This window comes from Equus caballus, chromosome 5 (genome assembly GCF_041296265.1).
Source record: "Equus caballus isolate H_3958 breed thoroughbred chromosome 5, TB-T2T, whole genome shotgun sequence".
Classification (NCBI taxonomy): domain Eukaryota; kingdom Metazoa; phylum Chordata; class Mammalia; order Perissodactyla; family Equidae; genus Equus; species Equus caballus.
Genome location: NC_091688.1, coordinates 81,875,033 through 81,899,094, shown reverse-complemented (window position 1 = coordinate 81,899,094; position 24,062 = coordinate 81,875,033). Strand labels below are relative to the sequence as shown.

The window sequence follows — 24,062 nt, the reverse complement described above, 5'->3', positions numbered from 1 at the left end:
GGACGTGGGTGTACTCTATCTAGAGTTTCTCAAGACCTCTTGGAGTGCTCTGTGAATCATCTATGGCTTCTTGTCGCTTGCTTCCTGCCCCACAGCCTCACCTTTATTTTTGTTCTTTCTCTTCCTTCTCACTCTTGGCATGTGTCTGACCTTCCCATTTCTTTCGTATGTATCCCTAGACCCTTCTTCTTTGGCAGCTGTTTGGGGGAATGCAGCAATTGGGCTCATTGTGCCTGGACACCAGCCCCAGCCTCAGCTCACCAATGGAGCTTGTGAAAAGTGTCTCAAGCAGTCTGCTCAGCCCAGGACTGGAGTACCACCCTGGGTTTGGCTTTGGCAGGTACAGCCCAGAAGGAGCTGGCAGCACAGGAGGAAACCTTCTCTAACCAGCTAGGGAGGGCCACATCCAACGTGGAAGCTTCCCTAGAGGGGGACATCTACCAACTCAGACAATGACTGGAGGCGAAATGGGCTGCTTCCATTGTTTGCACGCATAAGTATAGTTCCCACAGTTGAGCAATGGAAACCAAGGGAGTATCTGCGCAACAGGAGATGTTGACTTCAGTTTGCATTCTCCACTGGTGCCCCTAGGCTCCTTCTGCTGTCACTCCCCACTCTCAAGAATTCAATGCCAGGAATGTAAATTGGTGCAGCCAGTATGGAAGATGGTGGAGAAACCTGTGGAGGTTCCTCAAAAAATTAAAAATGAAACTACCATATGATTCAGCAATCTCATTTTTGGGTATATATCTGAAAGAAATGAAATCACTATCTTGAAGAGATATCTGCACTCCTGTGTTCATTGCAGCATTATTTATAATAGCCAAGATGTGGAAATGACCTAAGTGTCCATCATGGATGAACGGATAAAGAAAATGTGGCATATATATACAATGGAATATTATTCAGTACTAGAAAGAAGGAGATCTTGCCATTTGTGACAAGATGGATGAAACTTGAGGGCATTATGCTAAGTGAAATAAGTCAGTCAGAGTAGGACTAATACTGTATAATCTCACTTATATGTAGAATCTAAAAAAACCTGAACTCATAGAAACAGAGAGTAGACTGGTGATTGTCAGGGGTGAAGGGGTGGAGGAAATGGGAAAATGTTGGTCAAAGGGTACAAACTTCCAGTTATAAGATAAATAAGTTCTGGGGATCTGATATAGAGCATGGTGACTATAGTCAAAAGTCCAGTATTATATACTTGCAAGTTGCTAAGAGAGTACATCTTAAACGTTCTCACCAAAAAAAAAAGGCAAATATGTGAGGTGATGTGTTAACTGATCTTTTTGTGATATATGTACAGTCATGCACTGCAAAACAATGTTTTGGTCAATGATGGACCACATATACGACAGTGGTCCCATCAAATTAGTACTGTATAGCCTAGGTGCGTAGTAGGCTATACCATCTAGGTTTGTGTAAATGCACTCTGATGTTCCCACAATGACAAAATCACCTAACAACACATTTCTCAGAACGTATCCCTGTGGTTAAGTGATGCACGACTGTATGTCAAATCGTCACACTGTACACCTTAAACTTACACGATGTTGTGTCAATTATATCTCAATATATCTGGAAAAAACAGAATTCAATGCCTTCCTGTTTCCTTGGGCACATCAGACCCGCTTTCCTCTCCATCATTGTGGCTTTTCCTCCCCATCATTGTGGCTTTTCCTCTTGGGACAGCCCTTCATGCCCTGAACTCCTCCACTCATTGCGCCTCTCCTTCCACCCCTGACCCAAATTTGCCAGTCCCAGTCCTCTCTCCTCAGTGCCTGCTTTTCAGGTGAATTTCTTTGACAGCTGCGTTTCTGACTTTTTTATATTTGTGTTCTCTACACTATCTGGAACCTGGACACAGAAAGTACTCAATGAGTGTGCTTATTAAATTTGAGTTGATTGAAATTGCATTGCTGTCCTATCCCCAGCTTTCATCTCCTCACTCATTCTTTCTGAGATGCACTAGAAAGACAATGGCCACAGAGTGAGGACGCTGTGATAGCCCTGGACCCACACTTACTACCTGTGACCCCATGAGCAAGTCACTTCACCTTTCTGAATCTGGTTTCTGACTGCAACACAAGAACTGTAGCAATTTTTTATTCTATGTCTCATGATATTGTTAGGATTAAATGAGAGAACGTGGGTCTGTGGGTTCACGGATTAGAAAATGCTATATACTTAGAGTACTTCTTATAGTAAAATCTGTTTTGAGTTAATGGCTGATAATCACTTAAAATATTACTCTTCTCAGATAACTTGCACGCTTGCATAATGAGAGAAGACATCATTTTTTAAATTTAATTCTGTTCAGTGAGGAATTATGCAATGTCTATTATGTGTCTAGAAATTTTGTATACATTGTGGAGGTTTTGAAAGAGGTATAAGAAATGATTGCTTCCTGAGAAATTATGACATAATTAGAGGGTACACCTGCCAGCCGAGCTGCCTACTTGGAATTTAATACCTGGTTTTAAGACTTTGAAACTAGCTTCACAGACCAGTAAAATTAAAAAAAGAAAACAAATTGGGAGACCAACACAGAGTTGTCAATTTTTAACTTGTCTCATCTACTCAATAGTTTAAAAACTATATTTGGAAGTTGTGCAGAATAGCATGGAAAAGTACAACCTCAATAACAAAACTATAAAAAGTTAAAACTTGACTCATTTGAGCTTTATGGAAAACATAAGATGCTGCCCTGATCTTCCTCTCTTCACTTTGAGCTACTCTGCTCTGTCACAGACCAGGAACTGGGAGCCACTGTTGAGCAGACAGAGCAGCTGCCTGGGAGTCAGCCTTGCTCCGACACTAATTATTTTCCATTGCGTTGGTGTGAGACTTTGCACAAGGCCTGAAGCTCTCCAGGCTCCCTTCCTCTTCGCAAACTAGAGGGTTGGACTAGAATCCATGCTGTGCTTGCGCCTATGGTAGCCACTAGCCACATGCGGCCATTTAAGTTTAAATTAATTTAAATTAAATGAAATTAAAAATTTAATTCCTTAGTTGCACTAGCCACATTTCAAATGCCTACTAGCCACATGAGGCTAATGGCAATCGTACTAGACAGCGCAGATTTAGAGCATATCCAGCTTTGCAGAAAGCTCAATGGAATAGTACTGGGCTAGAAGACCTCTAAGTTTCCTTAATTTTAAAATTCTAGGATTTTTGTGGTCACATGCAGGACCTGCTTAACTTCTGAAATACAGCGAGCCTGAACCATAGCGAATTTTTTCAATTGCCTTTTAAATTAGAATGGTGATATAGTTCTTATCTAATTCTTATGGATGGCAAGGATATCAGTTAGTGTCTAAGAAGCATTATGATTTTACTGTAAATCTGTGTAGTTTGGTTAAACCAAGGTCTCATATTCAACCTTCTGTATCTATCTGAGAAGTTCTCCATTTGAATATCCACTTTTTCTAATCCATATCAGATATTTCTTTCCTTTTTTTTCTTTTTTGGTCTGAGATTAATCTCTCTTAACATTTTCACAATCTTATGGGGAAAACTAATCTAAATGATAAGTAGGTTCTTTTTTCTTCTTCAATCTACCATAAAATTGCCAATGTGTTGTTAAAACCACTATTTTTATAGAACTGGTGTAAACACTGTTTTGGACTCCATCTGTTGAATCAGTCCCAGGCGCTAACAAGTATTGTTGTGAGATGTGCCATCATTGGTGATGTGGATGGGGTACAAACTGAGATGGCTTGGCAACATGCAGTGCCACATAAATTAAGTCATTGTTGTTGCCATTAAAGGAAAGCACCAATGCCATTTCAGCTCCATGCAAAGCTGGGAATGGGAGAAAAGCACTCAGCACTTGCTTTCCGAATCTGAAAGAACAAAATCATAAAAAATATTAAAGTCACATCCAAATTTGCAAGATATTAAAAATTAAAAGGAACAATGAGAGAGGGAGAAGGAAAGAGAGAGAACTCAGTGGTCCCTAAAAATGACTCAACAAACTCTATTATGCAAACAAATGATGATTGCTGGACATCAGTGCCTATCCACTCAGTATTCTTTCTTAAGCTTTATCTTTCTCTGAGCAAACAGAAGTTAGAGCCAACAACACTCTTTTTCACACCTTGAAGTAAATATAATAAAATAAGTAAAATTTGCAGATACCTAGTTGTTATAAATATGTGGCAGTCCTGGCCAAGAGAATTGGCAAGAATTCTCAGCAAAGTCCAGTGACAAAATCCATCCCAGCTTCACAGACTCACCAACTCTGACCTCTGTGCCTCGCAGACTCTGCTTCTTGTCAGTTCTGTGTTCTTGCTCATATTACCATATTGCCTACATGCTCTGCTTAGAGCAGAGCAACTCTGCCCCTGGAGTGGGCTTGTGTCAACATTTTTATTGCAAATTCCCATTTTCTGATCATTAAAAAGCTTTCGACACAGAAGTAACTTTGCGAGAGTTCAAACTTTGAAAGGATTCATTTAATGGCTTAAAAATAACACTTGGGCCACACCCATAATTTAAAATGTTCTAGCTGGCTTTGTGGCCTGGATTTTTTCAAAATGCATAAACTTAAAATATGAAGGGACTCAGGACTTGGAGCAGTTCCAAAGATTGGTTTTTAGTGTTTGGTGAACTGGAATGAGGTTCCTTAATGGTAAGCTTTACTTGCAGAAATGAAATTGCAGGATCAGTTTAGTTGGAATGTCATCTAGCTTCAGCTGGGAGGGTGTCTCTCTATAACTTTCTCACAGGGTTATGAGGGAAGAAGGGTTGGGCCTAGGACAGGCTACGTAATTTGAGGGGCCCAGTGCAAAGCGAAAATGCAGGGCCCCTTGTTCAAAAATTAAGAACTTCAAGATGGTGACAGCAGAGCATTAAGCAAAGGGCCCTGTGTCACTGCATAGGCTGCATGACCATGAAGCCAGGCCCAGCTAGCCTGTTCTTTCTTCCTTTCTTCCTTCCTTCCTTTCTTCTTCTTTTCTCTTCTCTTCTCTCTCTCTCCTCTTGCTCTCTCCCTCTCTCTTTCTCTATTTCTTTCTTTTTCTCTTTCTTTCTATGTATATCTCAAGGTATACTAAGAATTTTGCTGTTTCTAAAGCACTGTTCATGGGTATTACTGGCTGAAGTAAAATTTACCCATGAACACTGTTATTTTAAGAAGTTTTGTCTTAATTCATTCACAAAATATAGATATTCCCAACTTTCCTTCTAAAAGCTATTTGATAACACCAATTAAAACACTTAAGAGAAGATAGTTTGTTTTTCGCTTTTTTTAGCTGAGGAAGATTCACCCTGAGCTAACATCTGTTGTCGATCCTCCTCTTTATGTTTTTTGCTCGAGGAAGATATCCCTGAGCTAAGATCTGTGCCAGTCCTCCTCTATTTTGTGTGTGGGTTACCGCCACAGCATGGCTGACAAGTGGTGTATGTCCATGCCCAGGATCCGAACCCACGAACCTGAGCTGTCAAAGTGAAGCACACTGAACTCAAGCACCACACTGTAGGGCCAGCCCTGAGAAGATGGTTTTATAAAGCTGGTAAAGTGTTTTCATATCTATTTTCAAATATGATCTTCAAAATAATCCTATGAGGTTGTTAGACTAAATGAAACCCATTTTTCAGATTGAGGACCTGAGGTCTCACTGTAAAATCAAGTGATTTGCATAAAGCTTTTCAGGTCCTTATTGGTAGAACCAAAATCAGAACTTCACTCCCTTGACACTTAATCCTATTTCAAGTGAAAGGGTGGCACGTGTCACAAAGCTTAAACACCAAAAGAGAGAAAACCTTAAACCAAAAAATAATGGAAAAATTATTTTCTTTCATAAAACTCAGACTGGACCAAACCACTTGAAAAGACTTTAGAAGGTCATATTGTTGTGAAACTTGTTCAGCTTCAGGAGTCCTAGTCTCCCTGAATCCATGTGATACAAGGTTGTGCTATAATTGGGCTTGTTTATAATTTGGTAAACAAAAGAGATGGAAGGTGCTAGCCATGGACTGCGGTTGAATACTAAGAAAAACTCCAGGAAAGACTAGATAATAGAGATTCGAGGTCTGAGGCTCATGTTTGTTTACTGAAATATTGTTAGTCCTGCATTTCTCAGTGCATTCCATGGGCCATTAATAATGTGTTACTTAAAAAAAAAGCCAAGAAGAAGCTCTTTTTGGTCAATTAAGTTTGGGGAAACAATGACTTTGACACAGTTAAACAGCTTCCTAACTGCAGGACATCTCAAACCTTTAATGAGCCACTGTGATTTGTGACTCCCTCTAAGAGGGAATGCAGCTTTTTCAAACTTTCTTGATCACAGAACATCGTACCTCTTTTTTGTTGTTGTTGTCCAAAGAATCTCAAGGGGCTAATGCTTTCACAGAACACATTTGTGAAGTGAGACCTTGGATTAAAGAACCAACTTCATTGATGATAGTCCTGTAGTGGGTTGAACTGTGGTCCCCAAGAAATATGTCTACCCAGAACTTCAGAATGTGACCTTATCTGGAACCTACCCAAATGTAGATGCAATTAAGGTAAGGATCTTAAAATGAGATCATCCTGGACTTAGGGTGGGCCCTAAATCCAATGACTAGTGCTCTTGTAAGAGAAGGCAGAGGGAGATTTGAGACACTGAGACACACAGAAGAAGGCTCTGTGAAGGTGGAAGTAGAGGTTGGAGCCATGTTGCTAAGAGCCAAGGCAAGCGAGAGCCAACAGAAGCTGGAAGAGGCAAGGGAGGACTCTCCACCAGAGCCTCTGGACTTGTAGCCCCCAGAACTGGTTCCTGCTGCAGCCCTAGGAAACTACTATAAGTCCCGCCAGTAAACCAGAACTGAGAGTGCCCTCCATCTAGATATATGCAAATATGAGTGGCCTGATAGATCTGGAAATGGAACCTTGCTGTCTGGTGAACAGTTGGTCGAGTGTTCAGCCATCCTTGCTGGGACTGCTGTGGAGGAATGGAAAGTTACTCACGAGAGGGTTAATTTAAGACCTAGATAAGTTGAAGAGAATGAACCACATAGAAAAGACCAAAGCTGTCAGAAGTCCAACTGCTGTAGAAAGGGGAATGACATGATGGGACAAAGAGTCGGTGGGGCATCCAACACTGTCACTCCTGTCCCAAGGGGATTCTCCCACGGGTCTCCAAGTTGCCTGTGGGTGAGAACCCTAAATGCTCTCAACTGTCTTGCCCCTGCTGCTTGGCTCTCACATAAGACTGGGAACGTTTCCAAGCTTGCTTTGTATTCTGACCCTCTAAGCATGTTCATGGTTTGTTCTCTTTGCTCTCAGTTGAAGAGGGCATTTCTTTTCTTTGTCTTTCTGTAGCCTTTCCCCCACATTGTTGCCTTAGTCATTTATTTCTGACCTATAATTGGGCAGCATCATAAGGGCTTTCTTTGGCCCAGAGCAAGGAGGAGTTGTGTTAAATAAACTCAACTAGTCTCTAATTACTTGCGTGCTTATTGTGTATGAGCAGAAGTGGCTACAATGTCAAAGAAGCTTTGGCTCAATGGCTTTCACCGTGGAGGGTTAAAGGTTAGGGTGGCTCGGGAGGGCACTTGAGTTACACTGGGTTTTGTGACTGCTATTAACACAAAATAATGCAAGTGGAAGGCTGCAACTCATGCATTCATGACCCTCCCATTCTAGAAACTCAAAGTAGTGAATCTAAATGGACCCACCCTTCTCAGAAGGCAATTAGAAGCAACGGCCAAGACTTCAGAAACCCACTCACCTAATTGCTTTCAGCAGTTGCTTAACTCTTGCCTTCTAAGAGCCTGTCTGGAGTCCTCTTTCTTTGTCACACCAGTAGGGGGCATCCTAACAGGGACTAAAGTGGAGAGGGAAGAGGGGTTGAGGAGCAGTTCTGGACTCCTGCTTGCCTGATCTGTCCTCTGCCCCTACTGACAAGAAAGAAAATTGAAAGGGAGGCTGGTGCCAAAACAGCTTCCTGGTACCACTGCAAAGAGCAATCTGGCTGGTAGTGGGGAAGTGATTAAGAGGTGGTGAAAGGGGGACTAGTAGAAATTTTCCCCCTGTGACTGATCCATAAATTTTGGAAACCTTGGTGATCACCTCTATTAAAAAGGCAAAAATATGGGCCACAAAGAGGTTATTCCAAGTTCATCCTGAGACACCGGGGCAGTACTGGAAAATAAACTTGTGACTCCTGATTCCTGATCTACAACGCCATACTGGGATGAACCAAGTTACCCCTAGCCTGTCACCCCACACATAAATATAAGCAGATGACCCCACTTCCAGAATTCCTTTGCCTACTCCTCCTACTTTAACTGAATGTCCATCTCAAACTAGAGTGCAGGAGCAAATATGTCAGGCAGTGAAAGCTTTCAGGGACTTTGTGCAAGAAAGCAAGGAAGCCAAAACGCAATAGGTAGAAAAAGACCAGAGAAACATCTGGAAAAAATACCAGAGTGCATAATTATGATAACAACTCCCAGAAAGGTCTTGGCTTAAGATTTCTAGGGATTCTTTTCCCTTATCTGTGGTACACCCCCAAAAAGCAAAGCAGACCACTTTGCCCTGGCGTCTCCCCCCAATCATGACAACTCCCAACCCTGTGTGTCATTAAAAAAGACAACTGGGTTATAAATCTTTCTGGAGTGACTCTCCTATTTTTAATACTTATTTGCTTCTAACATGCAGAGACCATAGACTTTCTTCTAATGATTTAAGATGGAATAATTAGCTCACAGACCTATCTGAAAACAGATGCCCTTTAAGATGCAGTTCTTTTCTTTGATAAGTGGTCAGGAGAAGCCCCTGCTCTGAGCTGTTTTTAAGCAAGGCAACTCTGCTTTAGGAAGCTCAAAACACATCCTCTCCCCTCTTTAGTCAGCGCTTGTTAAATTCCTGCCACAGTGAACCTGCCCATATTTAGATCAAACATCCAAGTAAAAATCTGAAGGAATGGAGTCTAATTCGAGAATGTAAGATCCATTAAACTATGCAAGTATGCATGAACTGGAAAAAGTGGATCCCGTACATAGCGCCATAGCCCTTAGCTGTTAGCAGGTGTGAGTCAGTCAGTTGTACAATTCATTTGTCTACCTAATTGCACTGAAGATAGGCTTTTCCTTTGCCTATAACATCTCTAATGAGTAGGTTTTCAGTTCGATCTAACTAATTAATTCTTGTTAACTTCCTTTGCATTGCTGTTCTTTTAATTTAACCAGAGACAGCCCAGAGTTGCTACTAGTGTTTAGTCTCAACTAGATTACCCCTATTCATTAGGGGCTGTAATTGTTGGTCATACCCTTCCAAGCGGTCATTACAACCTCTGGCTTGCATATTGAATAACAGCAATTTCCTGACTCCAACCGCCTCTTGTGTGAGGGAGGGGAAAATGCTAATAAAGAAAGAATAAATGATTCCCGACTCCATTCAGGGCTGTGTAGATTTCTTTTACAGCAGAAATTGTACTGAGGTGGTAAAACGGGCTTCTTGCAGGCCCCCTACCTCCACCCTCAGTGAAAACAATAAGAACCAAGTGAAGCATTCCCTGCTACTGTGATTACAGCATCCGTAAAAGTGATTATATGGCTGCTGTAATCAACTTCAATGAAAGCTGCCTGTTAGAGCTTCAATAATTACTCATTTCTGTTAACAGCTTGCTTTCAGTTTAGCACTTTGAGGCCAAGGGGGGGGGGAAAAACTAGGGAATTTTAATAAAGGATCCCACTCACGTGATATTTTTGGGGGGTAAGTGCTTGTGTGTGGGCAAAAAAAAAAAAAAAAAAATGCACATGTAAGTTTTTTGTCCCTTTCTCAATAGCAGCCCCCTTTCATTTTAAGCTTAGATTCTATTTAACCAGCACAAGCACAAGTTCATACAGGGTTCAATCATGTACTGAATGTTTACTGAAGGAGGCACAATAGTTTAAATAAAGTGGTGGTTTTAAATATTTTACCCATTTCTTTAAACAAATTGCCAACCCTTAAAGTCTGTGCTAAACACATTTCAAAAGCAAAATACCGCAAGGATCTTTCAATAAAACTTCCACATTGAGTGTTTCATTTACTCTCCTTCACTGCCCCCTCCTGCTTTGGTCTGGATGCATTTTATTATTTATTTTCTAGGAGAGGGCAAGTTTGGGAGAATATAATTTGTTCTAAATGCCTTCAAATATTTGTTCTGAATGCCTTCATTGGAGGACATAAAGCCAAAGAAGAGATTATCCCAAGCCCAGTGACATCAGTCACCTGGGTGGTCGAGTTTCAGAGATCTGGCCAAAGTGTGATCAGGTGGACAGAGAAATAAATCAGGCCCACTGGAACCTGACTCAAACTCCTCGCAGGTCTCACTTGCAGCATTTCTGAAAAACAATCAAGTTGCATAAACATAATATTTTTAAAAACATAACAATAGAGACTTTGTTTTCATCAAAGACAGAAACAAGACTACTAAAGTACAAAGGTTCTTTGAGCTTAGTCAACATTCAATAAATAAATCTAGCCTCCCCCGCGACCCCCAAAGCCCAGCAGAAAATACTGAAAACCTTACAAGAAAGTTGGATCCTGTTACATTTCCATGCCTTCAAAGTTCAGATAATTTGGGAAATCTTCTAAGTTTGGATGCAGTTTCATACGAAATCTAAATTTTTTTTTGTTTCTCCACCACAAATAAAATCCCAAAGGTATCAAATTCAAATTCTGGTGCTTTCAAAAAATTGCCTTAGAAAAAAACACATTGAACTTTGTTTTCTTAAATTTTTTCAAATGACTAAATGAGTTGTGAGGAAGGTCTACCAATCTTTTGAAAACTGTGGTATAAAGTATCATTAAAGTGCCTTAATGAAACAAAGTTGTGTTTTATCGAAAGTAATAATCATATTGACTTTGATTTTACTTATTTGCTGTGAAGGGCTCAAATTTCAAGTATTTCAAGATTTCATTGTGCTGTCATAAACAATACATAGCAAGAGTATAGTTTGTCTAGGACGTAGACATTCTTTAGCAGTACACGTGACAATGTTTAGCACATCAACGGAGTCCATATTTCTGGGACTTACTGATTTAACAGAGTAAAGGGATATATTCTTGTTCATCTTTCATTGTAATTGTTCTATTGGTTCAAACGGGCTTACATCTAAGCTATGTCTTTCTGAATGACACATCTCCCTCTCCTCCCTCACATCACCTTCAACTCTGGTTTTGTGTCAGAGTGAAACGTCCTCCATTGGACGGTGTTTCAATGCTCATAATCCAGTGACTCTCCCCATTGAAGTCTGGCTGTGCGCAGAGGATAAGGGTGGTGTTGGGTGGGAAGTGCGGGTGCACTGGGGGCTGGAGGCAGGGTCATGGGAGTGGAGTAGCCAGAGAGATTTTCTCCATTACTAATTCAAGGCTTTTGCTTCAATAGTACTCCACTCCTCGCTTTCTGTCATCAGAAAGGATATGGGACTCCAAAACCGAATTTATCATGCTAATCCTTTCTTCTTTATTTTCTTTCATACTGCCAAGCCATGATTGCCTCATTCTAATTTGGATTGTTCTATCATATTCTCTGTTAGATTTTTTTGTACTTTTATAAAGAGGGAAAGATGAAGTTACATATTTGAGATTCAAATAAAAATGGGGCAGTTCCCTTTCAGATATTTAATTTTTTTGAGAAACAAGAGTGTAACTAGTATTACTAGAGCTTTAAGACTGTTTTTATTTACACTTATCTATGTAAAGTTACAACTTAAACATGAAATAGAGAATTTAGATTTTTGATTAGCCCCTCTATAAAATGCACTATAGGTGAAATATAGGATAATCAGGGTCATTGAAAGGATTTGGGGGGTTTTATTTTTGCCTTCTATTTAAGACAGCCACATTCTACCAAAATCTCAAGCAGTCACCACCAGCATATACCAGTCACGTTTATACCATACAGGCTAAGAACCTTAGTATGTTGTATTCTGCAGAATGTTGTATTCTCTGAGTGAGAAAAGAACTAAGATGAGCCTTTGAAGTCAAAAGCAAGCAGAGATTTCCCAGAGTGCTGCTTCCACTAAGATTTTTACACCATTTTTCCTGTAGTTTCTAGTTTAGTGTTTTGTCTGGCTTCTGAACTCTAGTGCTTCTGTCTTCCTTTGTTTATGTGAAATAATATCACCCAGGTGTCTCCAATAAACAGCCAATATTTGATGGGATTCAGGTCTTTCAAGCCAAGGCATCAAGGAAGACAAGTAAATTGGTGATGTTCTGACATGTTACATTCATAAGACCTGAAGATTGGCTTTAAACCTTCTAGCAGGGGGAGATGATTAAGAAAGACAGACTCAGTAGGTACCAAGAGAAAGAAGTATGTTAGTGCTGTAGCTTCTGGCTACCTTATCAAGTTATGGCATTAGATAAGTTTCTGTGTCCCATTCGCCCACTCCACCAAATACCGGCATTCCCCAGCTGTTGGGGCCTTGGGGTGGGGAATAAACTCTATAAAGATTTCAAGAGTGAATCTACTCACAATTAGTTATTTCATTTTCAAACTGAAGGCACTGGAGTTAAACAGTCAGTACAGTATAATCCTTGCTTAGAGGCAAAATAATGTCTTTTTGATATCCTGTTGATCCTCATCGTTGCCTTGAGAATTGGTGAACTACAAGATGCTCCCAATTTGGAACAGCTATTACAGTGTTTTGTGCTCCTAAAATTCTTTCAATAAATATTTGCTTCATTTGGTGTTACTGATTTCATTTTACATTAATTAGAATATCCACCTTTGAAAGAACTACTTTACATGCAAAGTATTTTTTCTACTGGAACTCCCAAACTTTTCCAGAGAAGGAAGTAGAATTTAAAACAAATACCTTTTGGGTTTAGATTGGCAGCAGCGTCCAGGGCTTTGATAATTTATAGAAGGAACGACAAGTGTCTGTTATAAAGCTATACCTTATTTTAGCATTATTTGTCTGATTTTTATTAGGGCATCTTTGAGTATCCATAACTGTCTTTTTATTATTGTTTCTGACATGTTGTCCAAAATCCCTAGAAAACCATTACATCTCTCTTACTTCATGAAAAAAAATTATTTGGTTAATATTATCATATTCATTATGGGATTCTCCCTACAATTCAAGATGTTGCTCTTGTTATTGCACCTTAAGACTGAGATCTAATGATGAATCGATAATATTAATGTTAGTGAGAGTGTGGCAAAGAGGACATTCTCATATCCCATTGGTGAGAGTGTGAATTGCCATGACTTTTTTGGAAGGGCAATTAGGCAGAATCTATCAAGATGTAAAATATGAATATTTTTGAACCAACAATCCTCCCTTTTAAGAATTATTCTGCCAAAGATATTTGCACAAGTATATAAGAAAATGTGTGCCGAATGCTCACTGTACTATGATTTATATGACAAAAATATTGGAGACAACCCAAATGTTCATCAATAGGAGAAAAGTTAAATAAAGTATGGCACAGCCATGAAATACAAGGCAGCCATGGAAATGAATGAGAATGATGTGGAAAAATTCCCAAAATATACTGCTGAGTGAAAAAAAACAAATTGAAGAACAGCATGAACAGTCTCTTTTCACTTTAGTTTAAAATTTACATGTGTGCATTGACAAAGGGCATTGAAGAATACAAACTTACGTTACAATACCTGTGAAGTGGGTAGGCAGGGTCCGAGGAGTGAACTTCATTTCCAACTTTATACCCTTTCGTATTGAGTAATTTTGTTTAATGAGTGCTGCTTACTATTAAAAATATTTATTTTTCAGGATTTACAGAATAAATTCAATGGGAACCTGTAGTTTTAAAGTCTCTGATATCATTAGCCGTAGGATATAAGATTTTAAATAATGAAAAAAGTGCCAATTACTAAAGTAAAGGACATTCAGATTATTAGATTCTGGATTAAAATGAGCAATCTAAGACATTTGAATACAAGAATAGAACCCACTTAGAAACCATATAGGTAATCCTTTTATAATGATTTATCAATCATATTATGCATCTAGATTTGCTCTTGGGGTTAAACAAGCAGAAATTCACTTAGGTCAGCTTTTAAAAGAGGGTTTATCTTGGAAGATAAACATAGACTAGAATTTAAACTGAAATTTTAGGAATTGAGGAGTTTCCTGAGACAGGTTTTTGTCTTCTCACAGTGTCAGCATGCTTTTGTTTGCAAGTAAGAAAAAGACAATCAAACTAGCTTAAACTAGGAAGAGGACTGAGTGGTTTAAGTTCAAAAAGAAAGAAGAAGCAGATCTATAGCTTCAGATGAGGCTTGATCCAGCAGCTCCTAAATACCACCAAAGATCCAGTATCTTTTTATCTATGTCTCTGCTATTCTTTCCGCGGTATCAGATTTATTCTAAGGTTGGCCAACTTTGTGATTCCAAAATGGTCTCAGAAATACACCTTTCTTATTTCTAGCTGGGAAATATATCTTTTCTAGCATTCATAACAAACATCCTAATATGCATCATAATTGCTTGGACCATATTCCCAACCCTAAACCAATCACTGTGGTTGTTTGGTATACATGCTTCTTGGCTTGGCTTGGGTCACTATTTTACTATGTTAACATGCTCGAATCATGTAGTTGCCAAAACCAAAATCAGCATTGCCAAGGAGAGAATCAATGCTGGGAAGACAACTAGGAGTGTTCACTGTGGTCTCCCAAAGCACATCTGCTTCTCCTTGGCCAACCTGCTCCGTTCTCCTGTCTCCACTGGTCTGTTCTCTTGTTTACCACGTTTACTTTCCTTCATAACTTTTGTACTTGGCAGTCATGACCTCTGTCTGATTACTTCCCACTTCCACCTATCCATATTATGACTTTCCCCTTTCAGTTTCCATAGTGCTGGTAATTTAATTTCATCTTTCCTAATTCATATGTTAGCATTGAGATTCTGATTGGCCCAGCTCATCTTTTTGAACCAGGCCACATGTATTGGCCAGCTTGCAGATTGGTTGTCTTGAATCAGGCTTACACCGCTGGTCCAATGGTCTGTACATGAGGGGTGGGTGTGGGTAGTCCAGTCACATGGTCCAAAACGTGGTGGCCTAAGTAAGATGGGCTACGGACAGGCTTTCCTGTGGATGGGACTGTGAGGGAGGCACATCAATTCAAAGGGTGAGCAATAAAAGACCACCATTTTTTATGGAACATTTGCTATATATATATACTTATGTATATATATTTAAAGAGAAACCAAATTTTACACGAAAAAATATGATTTTACTCTCTTTTTTAGTTTCTTCCATAGCCTGTATCACATTTATTTGCATGTTGAGACATAATTGGGAAAAAATCTTGGTCTTTTGAAAGTTGCGTTGATTTTTGGAAACAGCCAGAAGTTATTTCGAGTCATTTCTGATTAAGGGTAATGAAGGTAGATATTATAAATTTGTCAAAAATGAGGTGTGACTATAAAAAAGAGAGAGAAATTATCTTTTGTGGTTCATAAACTGACCCTGAAGGCAATTCCAAGAGGAGTTTTAAAAGTGTTTCAAGCAATGACAGCACATTAAATAAATGTATTATCCTCCTGAGGTGATTGTTTCATTTGAAGGACAAAATTCAGGTATTTGTTCAGGCTGTTGAGCGTGTGTGTGTGCATGTGTGTGTGTGTGTGTCTTATTACGTTGTGATTAATCTCCATTCCACAGAAATGAAGGAACACTGATCTGCCTCTGAGTTCAGGAAGAGCTGGCGTTCAGGAGGCAGGTCCTGGCACAGCGGTATTGGATGTCCAGAGCTGTGAGCCATTCCAATTGGATCCAATGTGTATCAATAAATATTAAGAAATAATTGACAAATATTTTGAACATCACCCCTGACTGAGGCTTCCAACATCAACCACTAACTCCCATGCAATAAAGGGAAGAACTGATAGACTATTCTGTAGGATGCATAAATACCTCAGGAAAACTCAAAGACAAGGATAAGGTCATGACTAACCCAGAAAAGGTGAGTCTAGATCACAATTTTGTCCATTCCCAAATAGCCCCCAATAGCATTATATTCAATCTGCTTCCAGAAAATCTGGGATTTCTTAAGATTTCCATTAAGAATTAAAGATATCTGAGGACAACAACTTAAACAACACTGCTTTCACTAATGGGCAATCAGTGCTCACTCTCTGCTGAGGTGTTCCCACAGAGACCCGGGGGGATATGGAAAGTGCACTGTTACTCTCAAGGAGCATACCCTCAGGGATTGGGGGCATTTCACTTCTGGGGAGCTGTACAGGGGAGAAATGGCCATTTGCCACATTTAGCTAGAGTGACACCTTCTTTCTTGCTCACGCACTAATATCCATTCCCTTTCCTTATTCATGCATCAATATCAGGTGGAAAAGGGTGCTCAAACATAAAGTCATTTTATCTACACTGGGAAGAACAATACGATAAAGGGAAATCTTTTAATTGTATTTAAAATTTTTATTTGAAAAATTATTTTTGTTGAATAAGTCCTATAGCCACATTAGCATAAATTTGCAAAAAAGAGGGAAAAAAATCCCTAATATCTCATAGCCATAACACAATCACTGTAACTTTTGGGCAAATTATTTTCAGTTTTCTATGGATTAAAACAAATTTCTTTGAGATAAAATTCACACAACATAAAACTCACCATTTTAACCATTTTAAAGTACAACTCAGTGGTTTTCAGTATGTTCACGGAGTGATGCAACCATCACTACCATCTAAATCCAGATCATTTTCATCATCCCCAAAAGAAAGCCTGCACACATTGAGCAGGAACTGTAAGTGGTGAGGTCTTACCACGACATAATAAAAATATCAGAAAAAAAATCAGTTCAGACCTGAATTTGAAGTCTGGCCCCAGTAGCTACTAACAAGGTTGTCTTGAGGACAGCCTTTGGAAAGTTTTAAACTTCTTCAACTTGTTTCCACATCTGCGCAAAATAGACAATATTATATAAGATAACATATGCAAAGCATTCTTTTTTTTTTTTTTTTAAAGATTTTATTTTTTCCTTTTTCTCCCCAAAGCCCCCCCGGTACATAGTTGTGTATTCTTCGTTGTGGGTTCTTCTAGTTGTGGCATGTGGGACGCTGCCTCAGCGTGGTCTGATGAGCAGTGCCATGTCCGCACCCAGGATTCGAACTAACGAAACACTGGGCCGCCTACAGCTGAGCGCGCGAACTTAACCACTCGGCCACAGGGCCAGCCCCTGCAAAGCATTCTTATAGTTTGCCTTTTGTAGTTCCAGGTAAAACATAAGTAATCAAAAAGGACATCTCTTTCCCCAATCTAGCCCCTGCTATTATTTGTCTCTTTATTCATCTAATATTTGTATAGGTCCTTCCACGTGCCAGGAACTCTGTTATCTTTGTCAAGGTAATGGCGGGTGATGTGCTGCTAACAACCCACTCCAATTCCACCCACATCAATTTTTAACCTTCAACATTGCCCCTAAAGTGAAGTTTCACCTGCTTTTCTCTCTATGAAAATACTGTAGTGATTTTCCTCCAAAGACAAACATTCCTTACGGATGAGTCTGAGTATGGCAGGGACATAGTTGCCATCAGAGATCGTATATGTAGGTGGGGGATGAGGGAGTGGGCCAGCCGTGGTGCACACACCCAATGACCCAGCATCCCAAGTTGAGCATTTATAATTGATCCAAAAGTGTCATTCTCTGGTTATCCTGAAGTCCTCATCTATGATCTATTGCTTAATGAAAGAAGAAATTAATTAATTAGCAATATGTTCAAGGAAGCCCCCAGGGGTTCAGTTTTCATGTGAAGTAAGTAGCTTACATCTAGTCAAGTGTTTTTGTCAATGTAATTCAACCACAGGCAAGACGACCTTGAAAAGCAGGCCTAGGCCAGAGGGGCGTGGGTCTGAAGGGTTTTCTTTTACCACCTAAACTGTTTTCTCTGTGGTTAGTTGAGTTTTATAGACATGAGGTCATAGTCTTCAGTCTAATCACTTTTGGGGCCCTCAGCATCATTCTGCTTCATGGACACAGTTTAAGTTCTGAACTCCAATTAGCCATTTCGCAAACCCTGCCACCGGTCGTGAGGCCATCATTTCTCTCTTCTAGCTCTTGTCTCATTGCCTTGGTTTTATTTGTTTTTATAGCTCCTGTATTTACCAACCTATGGACTCCTTGGGATTGTGTATCACTTGTTTTGTTTCTTTAGAGCCTGGTACAGTGTCTAGATGGTCAATAATTGTTTATCGAATAAATGAATCAGTGAAAGACAAAGAAAAAGAGACAAAAATCTGTTCCTGGCTCAAGCCAAATCTATTACAAAATAATTAGACAAACTAGTAGTGTGAAAATCCATCAACTTTCCTTTTCCCAGTTGTGGTTTCAGGTATTACCTCCATTGATGAAGGATAACTCATTGACGTGGGGTTGGTTCTAGTTTTCTGGTTAGTTCTTCTGCTTCCAGGTGAGACTTTTGGAAGCCCCTTTTAATACTGCCTCCTGTTAATAAGGCCCCCAGGTCATTGCCCCCACATAGTGACACCATCTCATTAGTTTTGCAGAAAGGTGAGATTTACAACTTCTGTAGGAGTTTTCCTGTACAGGGTAACAGGGAAGGAAGCTGTAACTGCTTGAATTAGCACAACATATTTGCTTTCCTTCCGGCTGCCGTAAATTCTTAGGATGACACAGAATCAACATTTCAGATGATTATATCTGGCTTGTAAATTGTCCTCCAAATTGTCACCTTTTTCCTCCTAGCCCCACATCTGGAGGACTTAGCCCTGACCTCTGGCCTTAGAGTCAAGGTTAATTGCAGCAAGGTCACATGACTTACCACTCCTTTCAAGTTACCCTGAGGAATTCTACAAGATTCTTTTTACAGAGGTTTTTTTTTTTTTTTTACTAGAAAACTTTGTGTTGTCAAGACCTCTGTTACAAGACTCTGCCCCAAGATTCTTCAAAAAATGTCAAAGCCACACTTAGCTCCTTGGAAACGAGAGTCCCTAACAAAGGATTTGCTAGTGATTGCTGGCAGAAGGTAGGTCACAACTGGTCTTGCAACTCATAATAATCCCAAGCACTGCACTCTGAATAAGAAATTACAGTATATTCAGAACAAATATTTCTTTATTAGTTAATCTCTTTGTGGTAAAGAACCAAGAAGGACATAGATTTTATTTTCAATTTCAAGATAGAAAAGTAAACAGTTTCCTGTGGACATTCAGAACTGGAGAGTGCCAGACTTTTGGCTGAATGTCTATATCTTCTTTAGAGATTACCAAGGAAAGTCCTTCTGTATTAGGATACATTTGAAGGAACTAGAAGAATGTAAACTGTTCATTCAGATTGACATCTGTAAGCGATCTTGAATGATTTATAATGTACGTAGGAAAATGCAGGTAACTTCTCAAAAATTGCTAGTTAATTCTTTTTGTCCTAGCTCAAAATCTAATAGGTAGGAAAATCTCATAATAAGCTTTTGGGGAAGGGTAAAAATTTGACATTAATGCTATCCAGTGAGAGACTTTGGAGGAGTCACAAAACCAAAGATCATTTCTGCAGTTCCCCCCTGGAGGTCGGGCAAATATGCACAGCTCCTTGTCAATGTTCTAGTCAATCTCAGACACCGAACAGGAAAAAAAGAGCAGCGAGGTATAGCTGACATTCTGAAGAATTCTGAAAAGCGCTCAGGAAAATTCATGTCCTTCTTAGAGAAACCACTTGTTAAGCTCTGGGAAGTTTTTGTTTCACTTCATCTGCCTCTTCACTTTCAGCAAGCTTTGTGACGTCAGTGAGAACTCACAGGTGCTGCTCCTCCAGCTGGGGCCTGACGGCAGAGTTCATCGAGCTAGCGTCTTACTTGAGTGACCCAGCCATGGCGCTCCACTTCTTTGAGCCTCAGTTGACTCTAGAAAGTGTCTCCAAGGCCCCTGTGTGGCTTAGTGTGGGCCTTAGATAGTCATATCTTCTGGCTGGACTCAAAATGTCTAAGGTAAGATAGAGAGATTTAGAAAGGAAAGAAAAAGCAACTCTTTTCCAGATAAAGGAATAAAAGAAGAAGGAAGGAGGGAAGGCAGGCAGGCGGGCAGGCGGGCAGAGAGAAAGAGAGAAAGAGAGAAAGAGAGATGAAAGAAAGAAAGAAGGAAAGAAAGGAAGGAAGGAAGAAAGAAAGAAGAGGAAAGAAAGAAAGAAAAAGAGAGACGAAAGAAAGAAAGAAAGAAGGAAAGACAGAAAGGAAGGAAGGAAGGAAGAAAAAAAGAAAGAAAGAGAAAGAGAAAATTGTTTATTTACAGACTCCCTAGGGCTCCACATGGTATCCATTTCCCCAGCACTCATCTTCCTGGGGAGGGAAGCGTGCCCCATGGAACAGCTCACCTCTCCCACCCTTGTTCTCACCTGAGCTTTCTCATTCTTGTTTGGCAGGGGCTCCTGAGGATGCATCTCCTGTAACTGGACTTCAAAGAACTAATAATCCAAGGCAAGACAAACAGGTTGCGTCCTGCTTCTTAACCCCTTGAAGGCTATGCATTTATATAAATTTATTATCCCAAAGAAGAAAGTTTCCTCATCGTAGCAGGAAAGTATTTGCCTCCACGGTCATGTGCAGACATTGCCTTAATCTGACCAAAATATTTGGAACTCTTTTCTTTGTGATGTAGAAGTTAAAAAAACAAAACAAAACAATCCCTGCCTAAATATGGCCACAATTGGACAACTTTTTGTATCACCTGGATTTGTCTCTGACACAATCTTCTTTTCAATCTTTGAGAAATAAAAGTAGAAAAACTTTAAGCCACTTGCCCAAGTATTAGAAGCCAGGAGGTATCTTTTGCCCTGTTTGGGTGCTGACTCTTTTTAAGGTGAGAGCAGACATTAGGAAGGGCTTTTCTGTTGTCATTATTATAACAGGGATGCAGTGTAGATCTGGTAAACTCAACACGTTTTGGGGTAGGATGTTTTTAGAATTCAAGTATCTGCATTGACTCCAGAATGTATCCTCCTCTTCTCCCTCCTGAGTAGCTATAATTTCAATTCGGTGAAACGTGTTTCTTAGGAAACACACTCCTTTGCTGACTTTAGGGTTAGAGTATGCGATCCAGGCCAAGCCTGTCAATGCATTCCTTTGACCAGCCTCAGGGATCTTGGAGGGGCCATGTGACCAAAGCTGGTCCAATCAGAGGAGTATCAGGACTTGCTAGAAATGCTGAAATAACACTCTTTTCCTTCCTGGACCGGAAAGAGGAAGCATGTAGGCCCAGCAGATTGGTGGTATCATTTTAGCACCACAAATAGAAGTCACCTTTAGGATGAAGTGACATCACAGAAGGCAGAACTGAGAAAAAGAAAGGGGGACTTAGTGACAGTGTTGAGTGACTGGATCAAGCCTCACTGAATAGTTGCCATATTTCTGGATTATAAATCTCTCTTTTTTGTTTAGATCAGTTTGAGTTGTGTTTTCTTTAACTATAATTGAATGCATCCCAACTGATACAGTAATAAGAGCTGGAAGGCAGAGTGGTCATAGAGTAGGAGAGGGGACTGGGAGTCAACCGTGAATTTACCATGAGCATGGCGTTAACTGGGGTATCTCCCTCACCCGGGGGCGGATATCCTCAGCTTTATTCTCAGAGATAAACATGGAGTCTGAAATCTCTACCCTCATAAGAACGAGTATAAATATTTTTTTGTTTTGTTGTATTGAGATGATTAAAGCCAATGTTTTTGTGGGAAAGAAGAGCTGTTCACTGGGGGGGGGGGATGTGTACACAAATACTGGCGGAGGAGGGCATGGTGAGCTGGAGTGAGTATGTGCCATTGGCCTCCACCCATTCCTCACCGTGTGAAATTCCAATGGGCAGCACAGAGGAAGCTTCCAAGGTTACAGCCCTGGCCAGAAGTTTAAGATCAACTAATTGGGGATCTGAGTTATGTTGAAGAATTAAGTAAAAACTAGAGTGCGTGGGATTAAAAATTTTTTAAAAAATTATATTTAAAGATAAATAGCTATTTAAAAAATCTCTTTCACTGGAGAGATTTTTAAAAAGACAAGAGGATCAAGGGGCATCTCATATCTCCGGCATCTAAAACAACATTTCTCCTCTTCTCTGTGGAAAGCGTCTGCCACAGCGATTTAAGCAGAGTGAAAGGCAAAGCCTGAGGCCTGTAAGGAGTCTGAGAAATAAAGGCAAGCAGCCAGAGGTACGCAGAAATGCAGAGAGCTTTGCCTTCGTCGGCATTTCTGAAACCTGGTGGGATTGTGCTCGTAACCAGAATGCAAGCAGCCCTATCAGGGCATTAGAATTCAAGAGAGCTAATTTGGGGGAATTAAAAAAAAAAAATCTAGTGAGTATGGTATTGAAGGAGGGAATACTAAAACCCAGGAGAAGAGCGGGCTGCTGGAGTATCCACCATAATTAAAGCAGATTACAATTGCTCTGAGAAAAGAAGCACGCAAAGAGTGAGAATATCCACCCCACCTGATCACGACTGACGGGACAGAGGCTCCACAACGGCAGTGAGGAAATTGGGAGGGAACCCTAGAGAAATTTCTCATAATACCTATTCTTTTTTTTTTTTAAGAGGAAATGATAATTATGACAAAAACCGGAATGAATAAGCTGAATAAAGCAGCTAAGTTGAAGAAGAGGCATTGTACCTCACGTGGGAAGCGAAGCAAGCGAGACCACTAATATGTTAGAACCTGAATCAGTGAGCGAAGACTCTGTTTGTAAGCTCTTTTAAAATGAGGGGCATGCGAAAATACTGACACCTCTGTTAAAGTCACAAAGCAGGAAAAATAATTTTGAACAGGTACATTGACGCATTTGGAAATCAACAGATCGAGATGACAGACACAGGATGGCTGTCAAAAAAGGCAGATGGCAAATTTAGACCCACGGATTCTTTCTCTCTGTAAGGAGTGAGAAAGGGAGTGTGGAGAAGGCTTTGAATCTGTTTGATCCTTTCTCTTCCTTTAAGTTCTTCTTTTTTTTTTTTTTAAAGAATTACATAAAAAAATTATCTGTACTTTCTACTGTAATGACAAAATAAAATAAAACAGACTGGTTAAGCCATTAATGAAAACTGAGGAATTTCACAAATAAGCAGAAATGTTAAATGTGGAAACAAGATAGTGAATATCTATAAGACTATGGAGATAAAACTGGAAAATACTCCTCAAAAGGCCTGGCAATACCACCTTAATGAAATTAAAAATGGTCCGATTCAACTCAACACATTTGTCATCATGACAGCAGCCTCACTCACGGAAATGGCAGACAGGCCTCAGCAGGTCCACCTGACAGTTTCGAAGAAGGTGCACATGTTCTCATCTGCCCTCTCATATTTGTGGGGCAGCCATGATGTGCAGAGCGTTGGTTAACCTTCGTGGGCAATTCCTACCCTCAAAAGTATGCAATCTAGTTGGAAGCAAGGGCACACATATCTAAAAATAGATAACAGTGTAAAGCAGTAAATGCTGAGTGTGCTTTAGGCTCAGGAGACTAGAGCACAGATGGGACCAGAGTTGAAGACTCAGTTATAGGAGACCAGAGAATTCTAGGCAGGAGCAGAGAGGGAGGATAGTGCAATATTATTACTTTTTTTAAAGGAGGGGTTAGGAGATAGCAATGAGGTTATAAATCTGCCTAGAGTAGAGAAATGCAAAACTGAGTACTGAGATCTCACAAATAGAAGATATTAATTTAAGATAGATTATAAGCCTGAAAGTGAAATATAAAGTAATGAAACTTCTAAATGAAAACATGAGAAAATATCGTCATATTGTCATGATCTTGCGGAAGGGAAAGAATTCTTAAATAGGATGCAAAAAGTTCAAGCCATTTAAGACTGATAAATTGAACTACTTCTGTCAATCAAAAAAGATGTTATTAAGACAATAAAAAGACAAGCCGCAGACTGAAAGTATATGTAAAATTCTGGGAAAAAACTTGTATCCAGAATATATAAAGAGCTTTTACAAAACATACGAGAAAGACAATTGCGCAATAAAAGAAATGATCAAAAGACCTGAATGAGCACTTCATAAAAAATAATATCCAAATGCTTAATATACATACTAAAAGGTGGTCAATATGATTAGGCAGCAGGAAAATGAAAATCATGTTGAGATCCTACTA

General features: G+C 39.8%; 1 long non-coding RNA gene across 1 annotated transcript in view; it reads left to right on the top strand.

Annotated features, from left to right (window-relative positions):
- Positions 1-24,062, top strand: part of LOC138924134 (uncharacterized) — a 29,827-nt gene extending 5,765 nt beyond the window's left edge. The window contains exons 3-5 of the long non-coding RNA XR_011438833.1: positions 18,830-18,961; positions 19,698-19,915; positions 20,347-24,062. This is a non-coding gene — a long non-coding RNA (uncharacterized lncRNA). The remainder of the gene's footprint in view (positions 1-18,829; positions 18,962-19,697; positions 19,916-20,346) is intronic.